The sequence below is a fragment of the Phyllobates terribilis genome, unplaced genomic scaffold (assembly GCF_046119375.1).
Source record: "Phyllobates terribilis strain yellow unplaced genomic scaffold, ASM4611937v1 Scaffold_1__5_contigs__length_1240528914, whole genome shotgun sequence".
Classification (NCBI taxonomy): Eukaryota; Metazoa; Chordata; class Amphibia; order Anura; family Dendrobatidae; genus Phyllobates; species Phyllobates terribilis.
The window spans coordinates 406,640,009-406,658,034 of record NW_027362761.1 but is presented as its reverse complement, the minus strand read 5'-3'; the positions used below and the strand labels follow the sequence as shown (position 1 = coordinate 406,658,034).

General features: G+C 46.0%; 1 protein-coding gene across 2 annotated transcripts in view; it reads left to right on the top strand.

The window, feature by feature from the left end:
* The window catches only part of HSD17B4 (hydroxysteroid 17-beta dehydrogenase 4), a 370,026-nt gene that overhangs the window by 68,624 nt on the left and 283,376 nt on the right, over positions 1 to 18,026 (top strand). The gene's annotated exons all lie outside the window — the stretch shown is intronic.

Here is an 18,026-nt window from a genome sequence, read left to right as displayed (position 1 = left end):
GTAAATGTTTTGATAAGAATTTAGGAAAGTTATGAAATGTCCTATAAATGTTCTGTTCCTGATTTAAGGATCTGGGCTTTTAGATGAGATGAGTCTGTGCTGCATTTTATGTACACGCTCAGTATAAGGCCGGGCTGTGGAGTAGGGAGTCAGGGAAATTGAGGAATTGGAGGTTTTGCTTACCGACTTCACAGCCCTGCGTACAAATTTCATTCACTGAGGTATTTTCTGCATCTGTTTTTTTTTTTTTTTTTTTTTTTTTTTTTATATCCGCTGCAGATTTTTAATGCTAAGACTGGGGTAAGCCGAAATCCCATTGCCCTACACTATACTTTTGTTGCAGATTTAGGCACAGATTTTGCAACAAATTTACTACATGTGACTCTACCCATACTAAGAGAAGACTATTCACTTTGGGTAAGGCTGCGTGCCCACTATGCGTTTTTCAATCGTTTTTGCCGCGGAATTTCCACAGCGAAAATGCTTAAACGCTTGGTAATACGTGCCCCATGGTCCCCAATGATAATCCGCATGTGCTGTGCACATGCTGCGGAAATTTCCGCTGCGCATTATCATTGCATAAATCCTCAGCATGTCCATTGATTTTGCGGACACGCAGCGTAATTGCCGCCATTGAATTGCATAATATCCGTATGAGCACATTTGCACAAGCGGATATTATGCGAGTTAATGTGCGGATGGTACCCGGGTCTGGAGAAGAGGAGACTCTCATCCAGACTCGGGTACCATAGAACCTGTTAAAAAAAAGAATTTAAAATAAAAAATAAAGATTATACTTGCCTTCCGATGTCACCTGGCCTTCTCAGCGATGCGTCCGGCCTCTTGTACTGCTTGCGGTGGTGTGAGGACCTGCGATGACGTCATTTAGTCATGTGACAGGTCACGCGACCGCTGACTTCGGCGGTCGCGTGACCTGTCACATGACTCAATGACGTCATCGTAGGTCCTTCACACCACCACGAGCCGCCCAAGACACCGGACGCATCGCCGAGGGGACATCGGAAGGTAAGTATAATCTTTATTTTTTACCATTCTTATTCTTTTTTTTTTTTTTTTAAACTATTACTTGGTCACACTATATAAATCCATGCCGGTTGCATGGATTTATATAGTGTGACCAAGTTGTCAAGCACTTTTCCAAGTGATGCTAAAATCGCTTGGAAAAGCGCTTGATAACCCGCATGCGGAAATGCATGCAAAAACGCTTGACAAACGCTTCTACCTGGCGGGAAAAACGCTTGACAAACGCTTCTACCTGGCGGGAAAAACGCTTGTAAAATCCGCATGCGTTTTTCCTGCCAGGGAGAAGCGGAAAAAATATGCAGCATTTCTGCATCGTGGGCACATATCCTTAGTATACAGGGGACGTTTCCACAGTGGAATTCACAAGTAGATTCGCAGTGACACTGTCTGGTACTGTGCACATTTCCTATTAGTTGGAATGTGACCCATGTTTGATTCTGACCAGTGGTCCGATTGCTTCATCATCTCTCCCACTGGCTTGCACCAGCATATGTTCATACCCGTTGTCAGGTCAGAATGGAGAGCTGCTGCAGAATACCTTTCCCTTAACCCCTTTACCTCCGAGGGTGGTTTGCACGTTAATGACCAGACCAATTTTTACAATTCTGACCACTGTCACTTTATGAGGTAATTACTCTGGAACGCTTTAACGGATCCCCCTGATTCTGAGATTTTTTCCGTGACATAATGTACTTCATGATAGTGGTAACATTTCTTCTATATCACTTGCATTTATTTGTGAAAAAAAATGGAAATTTGGCGAAAATTTGAAAAACTTTGGAACCAAAATTTTTTTTTATTAGGGAGCTATAAGGGTTAAAAGTTGACCAGCTATTTCTCATTTTTACAACAAAATTTACAAAACCATTTTTTTAGGGACCACATCACATTTGAAGTCACTTTGAGGGGCCTTTGACAGAAAATTCCCATAAGTGACACCATTCTAAAAACTGCACCCCTCAAGGTGCTCAAAACCACATTCAAGAAGTTTATTAACCCTTCAGGTGCTTCACAGTAATTTTTGTAACATGGAAGAAAAAAATGAACATTTATATTTTTTCACAAAAATGTTACTTTAGACCCCAATTTTTTTTTCCACAAGGGTATCATTAAAAAAATGGACCCCAAAATTTGTTGTGCAATTCCTCATGAGCACGCAGATACCCCATATGTGGGAGAAAACCACTGTTTGGGCGCACGGCAGGGTCTGGAAGGGAAGGAGCGCCACTTGACTTTTTGAATGTAAAATTTGTTTGAATAATTAGCGGACGCCATGTTGCGTTTGGGGAGCCCCTGATGTGCCTAAACAGTGGAAACTCCCCAGAAGTGACTCCATTTTGGAGACTAGACCTCTCAAGGATTTTATCAAGGGGTATAGTGAACATTTTGAACCCAGAGGTACGACACAGAATTTGATAACATTAGGTCATCATAGTGAATAAGTTGTCATTAGTCTAGAGCGCAAGTACTCGCTACTTGAGTTTGCATCGGGTGCTCGGGTATGCAACGAGTATTGAGGGTGCTCGAGTCGCCGCCCCATATGTTTTGCAGCTGTTATACAGCCAAAAAAACCTAGCGGGGATCGCCTGCCATGCACGAGCGATCTCCTCATGTTTTTTTTTGGGGGTGTCTAATAACCGTGAAACATGCGGGCGGGGACTGGAGCATGTCACTCGAGCACACGCTTAACACTATTCGCCATATTGTCATCATTTTTTTTATTTACTTTTGTAAATATCCCAATCCTAATACAACCCCCTAACACTAGCCCCAACCCTAACCCTAGCACAACCCTAACCCTAGAGTTTATTTTTACGTTGTTCCTCGTGCGGTATAAGTGATTAGATGACTTTATTCTTCGGGTCGGTGCGATTACAGCGATATCAGTTTCATATCGTTTTTTTATGATGGACAGCTGTCACACACTAAAAGACGCTTTTTAATTTAAAAGACTTGGCTTGTTTTTTGCGGGACAATTTAACGTTTTTATTGATACCATTTTCTGCCACGTGAATTTTTTATTTCCGATTTTTGGGAGGCAGAATAAACAAAAACCAACAATTCTGGAATTGTTTTTTTTTTATTCTGTTCTGTGTGGTAAAATTGATAAGGCAGCTTTATTCTTCGGGTCAGTACTTTTACAGCGGTACCACATTTATATAGTTTTTCTATGTTTTGCCGCTTTTACACAATAAAAATTATTTTATAGAAAAAATAATTTTTTTGTATCTCTTTATTCTGAGAGCTATAACTTTTATTTTTTTGGCTGATGGAGATGTATGGCGGCTTGTTTTTTAGCGGTACCATTTTTATTTGCATTTATCTTTTTGATCGCGTTTTATTCCATTTTTTTTTTTTTTTGCTTTGTTTATTTATTTATTTTTACAGTGTTCAGTAAAGGGGTTAACTAGTGGGACAGTTTTATAGGTCAGGTTGTTCCAGGCACGGCGATATGAAATGTGTACTTTTATTGGTTTATTGATTTATTTTTTTATAATAAATAAATATTATGGGAACAATATTTTTATTTTTTGGTAATTATTTTTTTCATTTTTTTAAAAAAAATATTTTTACATTTTTATTTTTTTATTTTTTCTCGCTGTCTGACACTTTTTTTACTTTTTCACTTTGTCCCACCATGGGACTTTCACTTTTTGCAGCCTGATCGGCTGTATAGCATAGAGAGCAGCAGAGCTGCGCATGACCAAAGTAACTTCTTGCTGTCTGGTGATGTTGTCATGACGACACCGGGTCACCATGATGACATCCGGGAACCGCCAGGGGACACCAGCAGAAGAGGTGAGTACCAGCGGGGGTTAATGTGCCAGCAGCGGTGCTGGACCGCTTCTGGCACATAGCATCGGGTGTCAGCTGTGACAATCAGCTGACACCTGGCGGCGATTGGACCGCACCGCTTGTGTGCGGGCGCGATCACCGCGCGCGTAGTAGTACGTAGGTGGTCCATAAGGCCCAGGGCGCAGCTACGTACTATTACTGACAGTCGGAAAGGGGTTAAAGGGTTTTCCCACTAATAAAGTTAATTTTAACCCCTTCGCGACCTTGAGATTTCTAGTTTTTGCATTTTCGTTTTTTGCTCCCCTTGTTCCCAGAGCCATAGCGGTTTTATTTTTTGGTTAATATGGCCATGTGAGGGCTTATTTTTTGCGGGACGAATTGTGCTTTTAAACGACATTGCTAGTTTTACCATATCGTGTACTGGAAAACGGGGGGAAAAAATCCAAGTGCGGTGAAATTGCAAAAAAAAAATGCAATTTCACAGTTTTTTTTTGTTTTTATTTTTTCTTTCCACGTTCACTGGATGCTAAAACTGGCCTGCGATTATTATTCTCCTGGTCATTACGAGTTCGTAGACACCAAACATGTATAGGTTCTTTTTTATTTAAGTGGTGAAAAAAAAATCCAAAGTTTGCTAAAAAAAAAAAAAAAAAAAAAAAAAAAAAAAATATGCCATTTTCTGAGACCCGTAGCGGCCCCATGTTTCGGGATCTGGGGCCGGGTGAGAGCTTATTTTTTGCGTGCCGGGCTGTCGTTTTATTGATACCATTTTGGGGTAGATCCGATGTTTTGATCGCCTGTTATTGCATTTTATTGCAATGTTGTGGCGACCAAAAAGAACGTAATTCTGGCGTTTGGAATTTTTTTCTCGTTACGCTGTTTAGCGATTTGGATTAATTCTTTTTTTATATTGATAGATCGGGCGATTCTGAACGCGGCGATACCAAATTTGTGTATGTGGGGTTTATTTTTTATTATTTTATTTTGAATGGGGCAAAAGGAGGGTGATTTTAAACTTTTTATATTTTTTAATATTTTTAAACATTTTTTTTTTAAACTTTTTTGCATGCTTCTATAGTCTATAGGAGACTAGAAGCAGCAACTGTCCGATCGCCTCTGCTACATAGAGGTGATGATCAGATCACCTCTATGTAGTAGATATTCTCCTGTGCTATGAGCGCCGACCACTAGGTGTCTGGAGTCTGCTGCTGACCCAGGGTTGTCATGCCCACCCATCAGTGACCCACGATCACGTGACAGGGTCACCGATGGGCGGGGTAAGACGCGCTTCCGGCGCGGCGATGTTAAATGCCGCAGTCAGAGATTGACAGCCGCGGGTGGATCGCGATTCCACCCGTGGCTGTCGCGGGTACATGTCAGCTGTAATAATCAGCTGACATGTGCTCGGGTCAGTGTGGGCTCAGCGCCGGAGTCCTCACTGAACTGGGGGTGATGGCCTGGGGCGTACTAACACGCTCCAGGTCAGAAAGGGGTTAATCAATAGATCTTTGAATAATAATAATAAGTTCCACAATTGGATGTGTTTAAATAAAATGTCCCTGTGCTGAGATAATCTTATAAATGTGCCCCTGCTGTGTACTGTGTAATGGCCGTGTCTGACCGTACAGGAACATGGTCTGATCTTACCACATCTCCTGGGCAGGGAAGGAAACAAAAGAGTATACAGACAGGACAGCAGGGGGTCACAGCTGATTCTTTCTTTCAGGTAAAACATCGCTTAAAAACAGACAGTGAAATGTTTTACCTTACAAAAAAAATCAGCTGAGATCCCCTGCTGTAATGTCTGTATACTCTTTTGCTGAAACGCATCAAAAACGCATGCAATCCGCAAAAGACTGTTATTAAAGTTTTGTCAAAGAAAAATACAAGGAAGTAGCAAAAGCCGAGTTATTTAAAACCTGACACACCAATGAGACACAAAAAAACACTGCATCAAAAACGCAAAAACAACGCAGTGAAAAAGACGAGTAACCTAATTTACTTAATCTGTGCAGAAAATCCGCAATATCCAAAGCTCATTGTGGGCCGTTGTCTAAAGGCTTAGGGTATAGAAAACCACAGCAGAAAAAAAATACACACACTTGGTCAGGTCTGGTGCAGTTTTTGGAGTTCGGGTCACGCTAAAGCTTAAATATTAGTAATTATACTCATATTGTGAAACCCAGTAACAGTCTTTATAAGTAATTTAGCTGGATTTTCTGAGTTTTTGCTCATGAACAAATGTGTAACAAAAGCTGCGTACAATTGGATTGAATATGCGGATTATGTTACAAAGTGTAAAATCTGTTGCCAAAATCTGCACCCGTGGTCAATTTCTGCAATGAGTTTTTTGCACCATTTTTGTATGAGATGTAGTAAAATCTCATCCGCTTTGCTGCTGTTACTATAATACGCGGGTTTTTTAAGACCTCAAATCCAGATACATGGGCCACATTGTATACCCCCACCCGCCCCAATGACTATAACTTGTACATATAGCCATTAATCATACATTCAAATAGAGAAACCTGCAGAACCTTTTTGTTCTTTCGATGGATTCAAAACTTCAATCTGCATAATTCCATTTTTCTTTTGCCTTTATGTGCCAATAGGTTTTCGAGGTACAAAATCACAGTCTGTAATCTCACAATGTAGCTTTGATGCATGAGAAACTAATAGATAACACTGGCAAAATGACAACAAGTTTAAATTTCACTTGGCTATTATTTGTGAAGATTGCGGGGCAGAGAATGTTCTGTAAGAACTGTCTTCCAGTTATTGATTTTCGCCTAGCGCTGTCAATCATTTAAATGAGCTTGGAGGTAAAGAGGTTATTCCTATTTCCCCGTCTCGGTGATGCTGTGAAAAATGTATTTCCTGTATTCTAGGTACAATTGAATTTATAGCCTATTCTAAAGAGTGTGTGTGTCTGTCATATGATTGATAGGAAAAATACATAAGATTTGTCTTTTTGCTCATGTGACCAAATTGTGTATGAAAAATTAGTTGTTAACAGCAACGTTTTAAGCAATCTCCTCTTATGTGTGTCATATGCAATAATACTTTACAAGACAATACTGTAATTGTAGGAACAAAAATTAAACCAAAAATGAGTAGTCAATTGTAGTGTAAGCAGGGCCTTAAATACGACCATTCACCAGTTTGAGCATGCTAAACTGACCATCATATAATAGTGGCTGCTTAGCTGAATAAAACTTGAGTTTTTATTTTTTTAATTTCTCCGTTGCATAGCTATTAGCTTGTAAAATGGGTTATCATTTATGTTAAGTTGAAGGGGAATGATGTCTCCAGAGATTTGCCTGTGAGGGCTTGTACTTCTTCCCCTGCATAGTCCTGACCAATCATAAGCAGTTGGCAACATACGGGGGGGAAAGAAAGAACACAGGCCCACATTATCTTAGAGTAGGTTTTCTCCTGTGTGAGACATATAATGTCAGACAGTTTGCTCTGCAGAGCTGTGTGTGATTACAAAGTGCCTGCAGTAGAGATGAGTGTGACTACAAACACCTTTTATCTCAGCCCAGTCAATATGGGAGGAGGAGGATATGTAGCACCCTGAGGATTCGGCTGCTACAGGGGTATTACACCTCAAGCCAGAGGTGTGGTATTCCACTCCCGGGTAAGGATGGAGTGTGGAACTGAGCTAGTAGGCTGCATGCACTACATACATCCCATTTCCGGGGGACAGAACGACGGTACTCCCACCAGTTTATGTGCAGGTACGACAGCGTCTGTCCCTGGCTGGAGTGGGAGGGGGGTGGAACATCCCAGTAGTGTAGGAGCAGATAGGGGGAGCAGTCTGGGTAAGGCTAGGAGCTCATTGGGTGCTGGTCACCTGAGCTCACACATAGAGGGAGTATATAAGGTGGGCACCATCTAGAGACAGGGTCTTTTAGAGAGTCTTTGTAGAGCCAGAGGAGCAGAGCAGAGGAGCTCAGCCAGGAGGGCTGACAGGGAGCTGTGGCTCCGGCTGGGCCCAGCTCCAGAGCCAAGCCTGCAATGAAGCAGAGAGGAGAAAGGAAGGACCCAGAGAGAGAAAGAAGAAGGAACCCCAAGATCCCAGAATAAGGACAGAAGGGTGAGGGGTTGGCGGACAAGGGTACCGGAACCCGAACTGGTGGAGGCCACTAATCCTCAGCCAGAGACCGGAGGTCGTGGGCAGGATCTGCCACGACCCTCACCAAATCCACTAGAAAGGCACACCAAGCATAGGGTCAGGGAACCCAGAGGAGGTTTAACCACTAAGAGACCCGAGGGAGCCGGCCAAAAGTGGATCCCTGGTGGGAACGGCCAGTAGAAAGGGAAAGTCAGAAAGGAGCTCAGAACCACGCTCCAGAATTGCTTGGAAGTTGGCCGAGTCCAGGACCTGGTGGACGCAGCACGGCTCGGGTGGTCACTCAAGGCCAGAGTGACCAACAGAACATCAGTAAGTAAAAACCCTGAACTGCACCTCCCGACTCAGAGTCTCCTTTCTACACCACAACAACCCCCATCATCCACACCTGCTGCCCTGAGGCCATACCCCTCCCGTTGGGGGTTATACCATCCCTGCTGCGCATCCTCATACATCTGGCCTCAGTGGACTGTTCTGCAGCGGCGGCTTCAAAGCCGCACTCAACGGGTGGCGTAGTCGACAATCAAATTAACATCTACTGCCTTAGACTGCCACTTAGTTTGACACCCTGGGCACGGACCGGGTCACCGCCACAAGGACTACTACCCCCATCGAGATCCGGCTCCGGGTATCCCCTACAGCACTGGCCCAGGGGGCGCGTCAACTTTTGGCGTAGTCGGCAGGATCACGTGCCCGCAATCACCGGGTACTGCGTGCCTGAAGAAAAGTTCACATTTACCTCAAAAAGAAGTCTCCCGCCGATTCCAGAGGGTCCCCGCCATCGGACGCCATCACGGATCGTTTCCCGCCGGTTGCCCGCCATCTGCAGCTTTTTCCCGCCATCCACGGAGTTTCCCGCCACTGGGAGACGATTCCCGCCATTTCAGAAGATTTCCCGCCCTGGCAGAGCGGACGCCATTATGGGCGTGCCAGAGGGTGGCAAGAGGCCACCTCCCATCGTGGGCCAGGTCAAGGAATGGCGCCAAAAGCGGAAACCGCCCCCACCAGCAGAGACTGTGATGCTAGAGATGTCTATCAGCGTGGGGGGACTGCCCCTGGGACTGACAATCACTAAGTTGCCCCGGGACCACCCTCAATGTGGGCGGATACAGAACAAAACAGAGAAGATGGGTGCAGCCTGGAGGAGTCTGGAGAGAGCGCACCCGGAGATGAGAAGTCTGGAGAGGAGTCCGGAGAAGTCGCACCCGGAGATGGAGGGAGAGTCAGGCAGCACCGACCCTGTGGTCAGGAGCCTGTTGCAAGCGACAACCTCACTAGGCCTGGTGGAGATCCTGGCACAGCTCCCCCGAGACCGGTAGTGTGCGCAGACGGCGCTGGAGGGCCTCGCACGGAGGATGGCCCAGGTGCAGCGAGAAACGCTGGCGGAGTGGAGCAGAGAGATGGCCCAGCAGGCTGGAACCCGCCAGCGAAGCACGCCACCCGAGACGAGGAGACAGACCGCCTCTGAGGATGGTGCAGGAGGAGTGAAGGCCGGAGACCACGCCGAGGAGGGAGCTGGAGAGACGGAGGCAGGTAAAGGGGACGCTACTACCCCGAGCCGAGAAACCGCGTGCCTGCCCCAGCTTCCCGTCGCAGAGCCCGAAATTCCCCCTGCCGTGCCCGTCGCTGCACCGTCACCGCTCCAGACTAGGCCTCAGACAGAAGCCGCGGCCGCGACCCCTGTGACGTCACGCGCTTCAGTCCTGAGCGCGGCCAAGCAGGAAACACCACCGGCCTGGTCGCAGGGCCGAGTAACCCCGGGCGCCGCCGTTCTTACGGTGCCCTTTACTTTTAGGGTGCCCCAGGCCTGGTCGCAAGGCCTGGTCAATCCGGGCGCCGCTTCCACCACCGCGCCCTCAACATCTAGAGTGCCGCACCTGGGTGAAGACTTGTTTTGCCCAGCACACTTGCCCGGATGGGCAGCCCTTTATATGGCCACCGGAGTATTACCAACTTGAGCTCCAAAAGGAAAGGCCCCTGTGCGAGCCCCTGATTCCGGCTCCGAAGCCCGTCAAGAGGACCCCGCTCTCGTTGGAGGAGACACAGTTTGAGTGGGACCCCACTGGAGGAGATCTCATGGAGTTCACCCAAGAAACTCGGGCGGCCGCAGCTGAGCGTGCGGAGTGCTGCCGGCAGCAATTAGAGGTCTTCGACCGGGAACGGAGAGAGAGGCGGGTCCGTGAGCAGCAGCTGCAGATACAGAGCGCAGAGCAGAAGAGCCGGACCCGGAGGAACCCCCGTGCAGCTCATGGTCCCCGTGCCACCGGGACTGTGATTAAATTCCAAATGCAGCACGGGTGGGGCTTCATAAGAGATCACCACACCCCCGGCGACGTCTTCGTGACCAGAAGAGACGTCGAGTCCCACCTACCGGAGGGACACAGAGGTCGTGACCTATACGTAGGGGATGAGGTCACATTCACCCGGCACAAGTGTGCCAAAGGACCCTACGCCCTCCATGTACACCGGCTGACGGAGGAGGAGCTGCGGTGTGAGGAGGAGCAAGAGGACCCGGACGGGTCTGAAGCCTACTTGCGAGAAGGAGCAGGAGGACGCCGTCATTAGAGTACGGTGTAGTGAAACTGTAAAATAGTTACCCGTCGGGGTACAAGAACTGCTGCCGTTTAAAATATGTTCCCCGTTGGGACAAGTGTAAACTGTTACCCGTATGTCCCTTATTCCCACTGACCGAGGACTGAGAGCGGTCATCCTTTCCTAATATCTGGCCGAGGACTGAGAGCGGCCATTTCCTCTTGTATATAGTTGCGCTTTCTAAGGCGCCCCCTACTGGTTTTATAGGAAAACTGTTTTTCAAGAAGAGACTGTTGCACTTTACCCGGTCACAAGTTGTCCCGTGGCCGGAGGAACAAGAATATTTATTATGCAGCTGATAATGTTTATATGTTTTCTATGGTTATGTTTATGAAAAAAAAATTGTATGTTTGTGGATGTTTTTATTCTTTTACAGCCCGAGGACGTGCTGTGATTTACCAGGGGGGAATGTAGCACCCTGAGGATTCGGCTGCTACAGGGGTATTACACCTCAAGCCAGAGGTGTGGTATTCCACTCCCGGGTAAGGATGGAGTGTGGAACTGAGCTAGTAGGCTGCATGCACTACATACATCCCATTTCCGGGGGACAGAACGACGGTACTCCCACCAGTTTATGTGCAGGTACGACAGCGTCTGTCCCTGGCTGGAGTGGGAGGGGGGTGGAACATCCCAGTAGTGTAGGAGCAGATAGGGGGAGCAGTCTTGGTAAGGCTAGGAGCTCATTGGGTGCTGGTCACCTGAGCTCACACATAGAGGGAGTATATAAGGTGGGCACCATCTAGAGACAGGGTCTTTTAGAGGGTCTTTGTAGAGCCAGAGGAGCAGAGCAGAGGAGCTCAGCCAGGAGGGCTGACAGGGAGCTGTGGCTCCGGCTGGGCCCAGCTCCAGAGCCAAGCCTGCAATGAAGCAGAGAGAAGAGAGGAGAAAGGAAGGACCCAGAGAGAGAAAGAAGAAGGAAATCCAAGATCCCAGAATAAGGACAGAAGGGTGAGGGGTTGGCGGACAAGGGTACCGGAACCCGAACTGGTGGAGGCCACTAATCCTCAGCCAGAGACCGGAGGTCGTGGGCAGGATCTGCCACGACCCTCACCAAATCCACTAGAAAGGCACACCAAGCATAGGGTCAGGGAACCCAGAGGAGGTTTAACCACTAAGAGACCCGAGGGAGCCGGCCAAAAGTGGATCCCTGGTGGGAACGGCCAGTAGAAAGGGAAAGTCAGAAAGGAGCTCAGAACCACGCTCCAGAATTGCTTGGGAGTTGGCCGAGTCCAGGACCTGGTGGACGCAGCACGGCTCGGGTGGTCACTCAAGGCCAGAGTGACCAACAGAACATCAGTAAGTAAAAACCCTGAACTGCACCTCCCGACTCAGAGTCTCCTTTCTACACCACAACAACCCCCATCATCCACACCTGCTGCCCTGAGGCCATACCCCTCCCGTTGGGGGTTATACCATCCCTGCTGCGCATCCTCGTACATCTGGCCTCAGTGGACTGTTCTGCAGCGGCGGCTTCAAAGCCGCACTCAACGGGTGGCGTAGTCGACAATCAAATTAACATCTACTGCCTTAGACTGCCACTTAGTTTGACACCCTGGGCACGGACCGGGTCACCGCCACAAGGACTACTACCCCCATCGAGATCCGGCTCCGGGTATCCCCTACAGCACTGGCCCAGGGGGCGCGTCAGATACATCAGAACTGCAGAGGTGTTTGTAAGGAGACAAAGCTCAGCTCTACTGCCCCTCACCTCACACTCATGGTTGTAATCATACACTGTTCTGTAGTGCGATACATCTAACACCAGAGAAAGCCTATTGTGGGTCGTGATTTTTTATTTTTTTTTTCTTCTTGTAAGTTGCTGCCCGATAATAGAAATGGAAACATTGTAAAAACTCTCTCAAGCATGGATATTTTTTAAATGATACCCGACCCCTATACCTATCAACTGATGTTTTCTCTAGCATCAACTGGATATAAGGTGTGTATGGAACACTGCAGCTCCGTAGATTGCAGGGTTGTGGAGGTGGAGTCGGTATACAATGGACCGACTCTGACTCCTAAAATATATAATAAACTGGGTACAGTAGTACAATGCAGAATGTGCTGAATATTTTTTTCATAAGAATTTTGGAAAGTTATGAAATGTCCTATAAATATCTGTTCTGTTCCTGATGTAAGGATCTGGGCTTTTAGTGGAGATGAATCTGTGCTGCACTTTATGTACATGCTCAGTAGTGAGGCCGGGCTGTGGAGTCTGAAGTCAGGGAAATTGAGGAGTCTGCGTCAGAGGTTTGGCTTACTGACTCCACAGCCCTATTGCTGTTTATCTCCCATTCAGCTATCAGAGAAAATGCTGCTTGTTTGGGGTGGGAAATTACTCCTGAAAATTCTTCTAAACTTATCTTATATGGACATGAGAGCCAAGTTCACACTTGCATTTTTTATTCCTAATAGCATAATAAGCATCAGTGCATCCCTTGCTCTCATATCGCTGCAGAAAAGGTTTGCCATTCAGAGCTCCTCAGTGGTTTGGTTAATAAGGTGGCTTGGCTGCCATGTTGATTGCACCTCCTTTTGCTTTCACAACATTAATAAATCTTTTAGGATAATCTTAATTATACACAACCTAATTACCGTATATTCCGGCGTATAAGACGACCTGGTGTATAAGACGACCCCCCTACTTTCCTGTTAAAATATAGAGTTTAGGATATATTCACGGTATAAGACTACCCCTTTTCCAACGCATACCAAACACCGGTAAAAATTAAAAAAAAACAGATTTGAATTTAACATTGTCCTTTTTTTAATTTAAATTCTTATGACATGCAGGTATATAGCAGGAAAACTGTCACTCATAAACATATTAAAATAGGGGGGACCCCACGTCATTTTTTGGGGGGGTCCCCCATTCTAATAGCTAGTAAAGGCTAGGTATTCAGCTGGGGGCTGATATTAGTAGCCTGGGAAGCTCCGTGGGTATTACCCTCTTCCCAGACTTCAAACATCTGCCCCAGCCGTCTGCTTAACCTCCGCTAGAGACTATAATGATGGTGGATCCCACGCCAATTTTCTTTTTAAAAAATCCTTTATTTTAACACTAAATGACAATTGAGGGGTTAATAAAGATGCAGTCCCTAAATTATTAATTTTGTAATTAATTTTTCCCAAAATGTTGACGTGGGGCTTCGCCATATTTTTGTGTCCAGCCAGGTACAGCAGGCAGGAACGGGCTGCCCCCAACCACCAGCTGCCTATTTGTACCTGGCCGGACACAACAATATAGGGAAGCCCTTTTTTTTTTAAATTATTTCATGAAATAATTTAAAAAAAAAATACGTGGGGCTTCGCCCTATTTTTGTGTCCAGCCAGGTACAACTAGGCAGCTGGGGGCTGGAATCCGCAGCGCAGGGAGGCCCAAGCTTTCTGGGCCCCCCCGCTGCAAATTGCAGTCCGCAGCCACCCCGGAAAATGGCGCGTTCATAGAAGCGCCATCTTCTGGCGCTGTACCCAACTCATCCAGGGCCCTGGTGCGGTGGCTCACTGGGTAATAAAGGGGTTAGGGCCAGCTTGGCATTATCAGCTGGCCCTAAGCCCGAAATTCATGGGGTCACGCCAATATTAGACATGACCACCATGAATTTCTAGTAAAGTAATTAAAAAAAACACAACACCCAGAATAAAGTCCTTTAATTGAAATAAAGACACAATTTTTTAATGTTCTAAATTAAACCATACTTACCATCACGCCCATTCCAGCTGAAGCCAACGATCTCCTGCAATAAAAGTAAAATAATAAAGCAACCTCATCCTTACCTCTCCATGGTTCCCAGGACCGGTCCAGCTCTGCTATATTCACATGACAGGCTGCACCGCAGCAGAACGCTGCCATCCAGCTTGCCATGCGGCAGACACTGAGAAGCGCAGGCATGCTTGTGCTCCTCAGTGTCTGACTGTGACGGCATCCAGATGAGCCGAGGTCATGTCCAATGAACTCGGCTCACCTCATGCACGTCACTGACAGCGTGGGAAAATTCTCCTGCTCCCCGCATGCGCAGTAGAAGTTTCCCACGCTGTCAGTGACGGACGTCCAGGAGGTGAGCTGAGTACATTGTTGGCTCATCTGGATGCCGTCACAGCGAGACACTGAGGAGCGCAAGCATGCCTGCCCTTCTCAGTGTCTGCGGGATGACAGGCTGGATGGCGGCGTTCTGCTGCGGTCCAGCCTGTCATCTCGATGTAGCAGAGCTGGACCCGTCCTGGGAACCATGGAAAGGTAAGGATGAGGTTGCTTTATTATTTTTCTTTTATTGCAGGAGATCGTTGGCTTCAGCTGGAATGGGCGTGATGGTAAGTATGGTTTAATTTAGAACAATAAAGATTTGTGTCTTTATTTCAATTAAAGGACTTTATTCTGGGTGTTTGTGTTTTTTTTAACTTTGACCATGGGGTTAGTAATGGGGGTGTCTTATAGACGCCTCTCCATTACTAACCTGGGCTTGATGTCAGCTGGCATTATAAGCTGACATCAACCCCAGCCCTATTACCCCACTGCCACCGCTACAGGGCAGTGGGAAGAGCGAGGCTAAGTGCCAGAATTGGCGCATCCTATGGATGCGCCATTTCTGGGGCGGCTGACGGCTGGTGTTTCTAGCCTGGGAGGGGGCCAATATTCATGGCTCCCTTCCTGGGCTATTAATATCAGCCTCCAGCTGTCTGCCTAGCCTTTGCTAGCTATTAAAATAGGGGGGACCCCACGTCATTTTTTTGGGATCCCCCATTTTAATAGCTAGTAAAGGCTAGGTATTCAGCTGGGGGCCGATATTAGTAGCCTGGGAAGCTCCGTGGGTATTAACCCCTTCCCAGGCTTCAAACATCTGCCCCAGCCGTCTGCTTAACCTCCGCTAGAGACTAAAATTAAGGGGAACCCCACGCCAATTTTTTTTTTAATAAATCCGTTATTTTAACACTAGATGACAAGTACAGTAACCAGCACTGTCCCTGTACTTCATATATATGTGACTGACATGTTTCTATCTATCTAATCTATGTGTGAAGCTCTATTCTGTCTGTTATAAATTGTCGGGTACCGCTGCTGAATTGCCGGCCGGCTTTTTTAAAGAGACGGTGCATGAAAACACTATTATTTGTTTTAATAAATCCTTTACACTAAATGACAAGTACAGTAACCAACACTGTCACTGTACTTCTTATATATGTGACTGACATGTTTCTATCTATCTAATCTATGTGTGAAGCTCTATTCTTTCTATTCTAAATTGTCGGGTGCCGGCTTATGCCGCTGCTGAATTGCCGGCTTTTCATATATTGTCACAGAAGCGATGCGAACTTCCCTGCTCCGGACACAGCGCAGCGCTTCTGTGACAAGTGAAAGCTGTCGCCACAGAAGCCCTGCGCTGTGTCCGGAGCTGGGAATACGCAGCGATGTGTCCGTTTCAGCAAAGAAGCGCTGACTGTCTGGACCTACCGCCGCCGTATTTTAACTCCCTCCACCTTATATTAACTCCGACATGGCAGGGATACGGCCACGGCAGCTTATTAACACCCCCAGAGTATCCCCGCATGTCAATTTCTGAACGTTCAAAAGCATTACCGGCGTATAAGACGACCCCAGACTAGACAGAAGATTTTTCAGTCTTCAAAAGTCGTCTTATACGCCGGAATATACGGTAAGTGATTTCATCTGTTCATTCAGATGTGCAGGGGAAAGACAGTCTGTGATAAACTATTTTTCCTCCTATGCATTCCTATTGAATTGCCTTTTTTCCCCCCTATAGTGCTTATTTCTGAATATCGGCATGAATAGTGTAAGATTAATTATCAGAACAGATTTTATATTGTATTAGTTTATTATATCACAAACGATGTTGAATATTTTGGCAGCAGATTGTGAGATAGGCAATGTGCTTGTACTGAGCGGATAATGAAGTTAGATAGATTTGTACACAATAAAAAAAAGAAATACAATTATGAGACAGATGATCTAACTGGTTTGGGTGTTATTTTTCTTCTTTTAAAGCAGTTTGTTTAGTGTATAAATTGGAGAGCTGCTGATCTCATGTTGGCGTACAAATGACATAGTATTTGCCATCTAACGACTTTTTAAATTTCATAAAAACTCGAGGAGCCAAATCTTTATACTTCTTGATAACATATTCTGACCCATAATTCCATCCAATGGGCATTATTTTATTTTGGCACTTAATCACTCTTTCCCAAATCTGTTAATCTATTTGTAAAAAAAAAAAGTAAATAAGCGCGCATGCACACACATAAACACGATTTCAATCTATCTGCAAAAATTAGGCTGCGTGCCCACTATGCGTTTTTCAAGCGTTTTTGGCACGGAATTTCCGCAGCGAAAACGCCTGGTAATCCGTGCCCCATGTTCCTCAATGATAATCCGCATGTGCTGTGCACATGCTGCGGAAATTTCCGCTGCGGATTATCATTGCGGAAAAATCCGCAGCATGTCCATTATTTTTGCGGATACGCGGCGTATTTACCGCCATTGACTTGCATTGAATCGCTTAATATCCGCATGACTACATGTGCACATGCGGTTATTAAGTGATTCAATGTGCGGATGGTACCCGGGTCTGGAGAAGAGGAGACTCTCATAGTACCTGTTGAAAAAAAGAATTTAAAATTAAAATATATACATTATGCTCACCTTCTGATGGCCCCCGGTCTCCTGTATGGTGCGTCCTGGCTCCCCGGCGGCTTGCAATGGTGTAAAAGGACCTTCCATGATGTCATTTAGTCATGTGACAGATCACGCGATCACGGACGTCGGCGGTTGCGTGACCTGCCACATGACTAAATGACGGCATGGAAGGTCCTTTTACACCACCGCGAGCAGTGCAAGAGACCGGACGCACAGGAGAGAAGACCGGGGGACATCAGAATTGTGAGTATAATGTTTTTTTTTTTTTAAATTTTTTTACCATTTTTATTCTTTTTTTTAAGTATTAGCTTGGTCACACTATGTAAATCCATGCCGGTTGCATGGATTTATATAGTGTGACCAAGTTGTCAAGCACTTTCCAAGTGATGCTAAAATCGCTTGGAAAAGCGCTTGATAACCCGCAGGCAGAAATGCAAGTGAAGAACGCGGGACAAACGCTTCTACCTGGCAGGAAAAACGCATGTAAAATCAGCATGCGTTTTTCCTGCTAGGGAGATGCAGAAAATCCGGAGCATTTCTGCTTCGTCGGCACTAGGCTTTAATGTATATACAGTTATGTACGTACGTACATACATATACATATTAGAAAAATAATAATGATTACCTCCTTCAGGCCACAAATAAAATGCATACCTAAACTATTTTGATCCACTTTTTTTTCATATTTTAAAGGGAATCTCTCACCAGTTGTTCGCTACCTCATCTGAGAGCAGCATAATGTAAAGGAAGAGAACCTGATTCCAGTGATGTGTCACCTTACTGGGTTGCTTGATGTAGTTTTGATAAATT